The 6210-nt window shown below is 33.8% G+C and overlaps 1 protein-coding gene across 2 annotated transcripts in view; it reads right to left on the bottom strand.

Moving 5' to 3' along the window:
* The window catches only part of LOC117916199 (homeobox-leucine zipper protein REVOLUTA), a 9584-nt gene extending 9437 nt beyond the window's left edge, over positions 1-147 (bottom strand). Inside the window, exon 1 of one of the 2 annotated variants that reach the window (XM_034832108.1) lies at positions 25-147. The gene's annotated coding sequence lies outside the window, so the exon portion shown is untranslated. The other variant, XM_034832109.1, reaches the window with a different exon arrangement.
* Between the last annotated feature and the right edge of the window lie 6063 nt (positions 148-6210).

The raw sequence follows: 6210 nt of genomic DNA, 5'->3' as shown, positions 1-6210 counted from the left end.
GAAAGAGAGAGAAATGAGATGTACTGCTACTGTGACTGAGGTGTAGAGCGAGAAAGCGAAGAATGAAGTAAGCTCCAACAGTGGAATAATTAAATAAATAAAAAAACCAAAACCCAAAAAGCAGGAAACAAAAACAAAGAAAGAAGGCAATAAAACGCCCGCAAATCGAAAATCCCCGATTTGGTTTCTCTCTCTCTTTCCCTCCCTTCTCTCTGCTCACCAGCATTTACGCACTCCTCCCTCCCCACCCCCTCTCTCTCCCTCTCCCTTTCTAATCACACTTGTTTAATAATAATCTCCACATTTTCCTTTAATTTTTCCAAATTAAAGTTACTTCCCTACTTGGACATGCTTCTCTAGAAAGAATCAGGTCGGAGCCTCAGACAGCTTAATTGAAAAATCCAGCCCATCACAATTCTTTTTTCTCTCAAGAAAACGACTGATATTCAACCTGAATGTGAACATTAGTTGGAAAGTGTTTGAAGTCATTCTGTCTTTTGCATTTAGTCAATATCTTGTACGAATTAGTCCGGGATTAAGATTGAAAATGATCCCATAAGCATTTCTAACCAGCCTTTCCCTTAATGTTGGTGACCCTTCTTCATTCACTTTGGTAAAACTCTCCTTTTACTTTTTGGTCAATCTCTTCTCCATCCAATTTGATATGGATTTAAGTAGTGTGACTTTTTCTATTAAGTTAAAACTAATCTACCAATATAATTAAAATAAATTTATTATAAATATTTTTAATTTAATTAATTATATTAATTAACATCAATAAATTATTTTTAATTAAATAAAAAAATAAACATCATCTTTATTTTTTTTAAAATAATTTTATATATATATATATATATATATATATATATATATATATGCTTTTTAAAGTGTCACAATCATTCATTCTTACCCTTCAATCCAACTTAATTGTTTTCAATAGTTGAGATTCGAGTACATAAATGATGTGATCAACACTTTGGAATTGTGTGAATCTATGTGAAACCTAATTTAATGCACTCCCATCCAATTCATGTCCCTACAAAGTTAAATTATTATACATGGGGTATTATTATATGATTTGTGTCACGCTCCATAAATAAATAAATAAATAATATATCTATATGTTAAGTACTTGGGAAAAAAGCCAAATGTATTTTGGAGAATAATTTGAATTTTTATTTATTTATTTTTTACAACTATACTTCTAATATAGCACTCCATTGGACATGTTTGATAATTCAATCATTCAAACTAAACATGCTAAATGATTAAATGTTGATTTGTGTCTCAATCCTAATTCAAGCATGCTAATCACCATGATTGCTTTTATTTCAAGAAATGTTATTGTACTTAAAGTAAGTTTTTGGAGTAAAACTTGGTAAAAATCAATTTATCTTTGATGTTTGTACGGTGAAATTAAAATTAAAAAAAAAAAAAAAGTAGTAGTGTGATGGATAAGCTATTTGCTTATTGCTTTACATACATGTTTTTTTTTTTTTTTTGCATGTTTCATATGTTCGAAAGTGTGTTGTATAAGTTTATATTCCATCAAGAAAATTGAACAAAAAAATTTCTTCTTTTTGTGTTTTATTGAAATTGAATAAAAAAAATACATTTTTGTCTCCGACGAAGAAGGATAATAGTGGATTGGTCATGTGACATACCTTATTTGTTTAATTTTATTATTGAAAAAATTTTAAAAAATGAAATAAAATGAAATTGGATAAGACAACACTAGAATTCATTATAAGTTTAACAAAAAATATAAAACCACTTTTGAGTTGTTTATTTTTGTCTCAAATTTATCTTATTAGGATGGAATGGGATGGGATGGGAAAGGAAAATACCCGGAAAAAACTTTGGCTATTATCATGTCATTTAAAACGAAAATAATAAAAATAATAATAAATTACTCATAAAGTTATAAAAAAGTAAAAACAAAAGACATGCAATTCCACTGGAAAAAAAAAAAAAGGAAAATGGCAAAATTGAGAATATTAAAAGAGAGGAAGGGCAGAAAAGAGTGGAGGGGGGAGGGGGTTGAGGGACCAGGAGTAGAATTGAATAGAGAGGAGGGCGGTTTCTTAATTCCAGACCAACATTATAAAAAGCGAAATGCGCATGATAGTGAAAAAAGTGAATCCTCTTCTCTCTCTCCCCCCTTTCATATTATTTTATTTGATGTTTTTTCTCATTCCTTTTCCGGCGCGGACCGTCGGCGCACATTAGCCTCGGTCGGTGATTTTTGGGGATTTGACAAACGCCCTAAAGAGATATGTAAGAGGAAAAAAGAAGCTATTAATATACATTAAATATGCTTTGTATTTTGTGAAAACACTAAAAACATTTTTATTGTTTCATCTCCTTTTGGGCATGCGTGAAAAGCTCTCTCACATGCTTCCCACACACACCCTGCAAAATTTTATTTGTTTACAGGTCCCTTTTTTTCTTTTTTCTTTTTTTTTTGGTATTTAGTTTTGTTTAATTAAAAAAAGTAGCAATGGGGCAATATTGGATCACAAGCAAGGATGAAAAAGGGGGATTGAATTAAGAAATGGGCTTGGGAACATGGGGTTAAAACTAATCTTTTTGATACAATGATTGTATTTTTTTATGTCAATGAAAATGGGTTGGTGATCCGGTGAGGTTGGCTCCATTGTAAAGACTTGTGGAGCCTTAGAGGAAACTCCATTGTATTTTGTATGTATTCTCATGGGTAAGGGTGTAAGTGAAAATTAAAAATTCGGTATATCTGATTCAATCTAATCAAAATTAAATAAATGTGTATCAGTTTAGTTTTCAATAGTTATTAAGGTCAATTTGGTTTAAGAATTGTGAAAACAATTTAGTCAATTCAATTTTTAGTGTTTCAAGTTAAATTAATACATCATTAGAGTTGCAGTTGTTATTGCTTGTGCTTATGGTTTTTCTGAACAAGATCTCTCATTTCTTAATGAGGATACTTATAAAAAGGAAAATCCTAAGAACCCTTAGGATGCCCCTTTTAATTGTTCCATTAGATTTTCAATAATAGTAAGAAAATTTGATATAATTTTTGAAAAGAAAATTAGTCATTCTCTCTCGAGTGTCACCATAGGGCAAGTGACAACATACAATTGATTATACTTTAAATCGCATCGCAGTTCAAATTGGGACAATTGTCCGTTACTAGTTATGCAGTATGTAATGAAGAAGACAAATGACAAACATTCTCAACCATGCAATACTTATTTGAATGGTGGTTGTGTTGCAAGTTTGCCTAATTTGTCAAGTTCCACTAAGATGAGATTTTGTTATATTTTTGGACTTTCTGCCTTATATTACGTCGTTGGGGTGGTTTTGTCAAGACAAACTCCCTTCCATAATAAGTGCGCTATTATTCAACTAGTATACTTAGAAAGGTGATAGTGAGAGACAAATTTGACTCCTTACATATTATCATTTATATATCTTATGATTTGTAGATATATTTAACTAAATGAATCACCTTATCGTATTGCTACCTAGATATATAAGGTTATAACAACACAACAATAAGCTTGTATTAGTGTAACAATTAAAAAAAAAAAAACAATTTGTAACAAAAAAAAATCTAAATTCAAAGTATATTAGAAAAAAATAAAAGAGGAAATAAATATATTTTATTTTATTCTTTTTTTTGAGTGATACTATGTTTTCTCACAAGCTATTTTTGTTTTCAAAACAAAACCTATATACTATGAGTACTACGCCTATGAGTAGGTCCAAGGAATGGTTTGTTTCTATTATATTTTCCGTAGCAAAAAATCCACCCATTCAAAGGTTGGGTTAATCAATGGAACGAAATTTTCAGATGGTAATGATGAAAATATTTATTTGCAGTTTTCAAACTTTGAAAGTATTGTTGTGGATGTATTTCCACAAGTCCAATACTCAAAATAGAAAAGACCAAATGATTGAAACATATTTTCTTCCGTTTGGATTGGATAATGGGAAGATTGAAACCCCAGTTTCAAAAAGAAAAGATTTTCCAATCTCCTCTCTATGACTTTGCATTCCACTATCTCCATGCCAGTAGGATCACAAAACCATGTTGAAAATTTTGAAAAACATTAAAGTAAAAGAATTTGACCTTCCAACACTGAAAAGCCTTTTATGCTCCATACATGCTGTTGTGGGTCTTATTGTGTGTGGTCACTTTGGACATAAGTAATCTCCCCTCTCTCACACACACATGCTGCTAAGTCCTATGCATGCCTTAGATGGTTAAGATGGTGATGTTTTTAGGTGATCTACAAACCTTCATTGATTCACTAAGATCAAACCTTTGAATGGGTTTTTGAGGCTAATTTTGCAAAATATTATTACTTCATTGACTCACTATGTCAAAAAAATCAAAATATGTGATGGGTTCTCTAGGCAAAGATGCAATGGGCTTTTGAGACAAAATCATGTGGTTTGTTTTGGCTAGTTAATTGATTGAATAAGATGGGATAGAGTAATGGGTTTTTAGAGGGCAAAAATTGAGGGTGATGAAGGGGAGAGGTGGGAAAGAAGAGAGGGACAAGGGAGATGTTGGAGAAAGCAAAGAGAACACATACAGGAAGACATTCTATGAGTGACATATATAACAAGCATGTCCCAGATATAGTACAATGAATGGGGTATGATGAGCAATAACCAAAGTCAAATGGGTATATTTTTCTTTTATAAACTTTAGGGTTGATGGGATTAACATCCTTCCACTTTGTCTCCCCTCTCACTCACTCCTCATTTCTCTTTTGTTTTCTTGCTTTATTTTCCATGTCCCTATGGGTGGAGGGTTCCTATCGCCTTTTCCCTTCACCCATTTGCTTTTCTCATAGGAAAGGAATAATGCCACGGCCCTTCCTTAACCCACTTTTGGGCCCCATCAAGGTCCAATCAAGTCTCCCCCACACACACCTCTCTTTGTGGGCCCCAGCTGTCTGGGCTGGGCCCATTTTCTTTCTCTCGCATACACACACCTCCCCAAAAAATGTTGCGTAAATCAATAGAATGCTTACATGGGCTTTGCTTTGAGGTGTTGGTGTCTTTCAAGTGGAGACTATACCCCACCACGTCACACCCCATTTCCACTTGGATTTGCCACTCTGCACTCCCCCCTCCCCCCCTCTCTCTCTCTCTCAACCTTTGCTTGCCCATCACACTTATTGTAGTACCCTCTTTTTACATCATTTCACTTATCTCTCTCTCTCTCTCTCTCTCTCCCCAATTCCATGCTCTGTTCTTTTCACCATAAAGCTTTAACCCACATATGGATAAAGATGCCACTGCTGTTTCTTGGTGGTTAGGGGTGTTGCTGAAGCAAAATTGGTAGCTTTTGGGTTTTGGTGGGCTCACATCCCACTCTCCTGTAGGAGAAGATCATCCACATGATAGGCCATCTAATAGTGCTTCTTGTTCAATTAATCATTTAACTACCTGATGTAAACCCTTGATCTATCATAAAGATGTCTCATTATTAGTAGGTATGGTTTGTTATAGCCTTTTAAAATTCTATTGGGTTTTCACATGGCTCACCATAAGAACTCTTTTTTATGGGTGAGTGTGTAGGGTTGGTGAGATTTTCTAATATGTCCTGTTTTAGAGTTTATCATGGTTTAAATTTCAGTGTGGAAGGCAGAGAGACATCGAGAGCTTTTGTGCTCATTGGTATGGTGGATTGCAGAATTGGTTCTCTTTGTTTCATGTTCATGTCTTTTGTGTTTGATCATTGTGATTTGTTTCAACAAAACAGCATTCATTTTTTTCTCTTAAGTTGAAGCATGGGTAAGAGAGGGGACAAGCATTTAATGAGAGGCACCAAAGGAGATGAACATGCCAAAAAACTTTTGATGAATACGGCCATTTGAATTAAATCCCACTTTCAGAAAACTGTGTTAAAACAAGTACGTGAGGCAGTGGGTTCAAAATTAATTGACCAAATTTCATGATGAGATAATCCAAGAGTCAAGCCTCCGTCAGAACCCTGCTCTTAATCAAACCCCTCATTTACTCGCTGTCCTAAAGGGCCCACATCATCAAGCCCTTGATGATTCTTACCAAAACTCCACTCCACAGTGTTCTGGTAAGTTCTTTTTTCTCTTTAGGACTGTTCCCAGAACAAATGCTAGAAAGAGATAAAAAGGCTCGTGTCTTGGGCAGTGTATTAGTGTATGAATTTGAGCCTCTGCTGTCTTCGATATGATT

This window comes from Vitis riparia, chromosome 6, assembly GCF_004353265.1.
Source record: "Vitis riparia cultivar Riparia Gloire de Montpellier isolate 1030 chromosome 6, EGFV_Vit.rip_1.0, whole genome shotgun sequence".
Classification (NCBI taxonomy): domain Eukaryota; kingdom Viridiplantae; phylum Streptophyta; class Magnoliopsida; order Vitales; family Vitaceae; genus Vitis; species Vitis riparia.
This window is presented reverse-complemented; position numbering and strand designations above follow the sequence as displayed.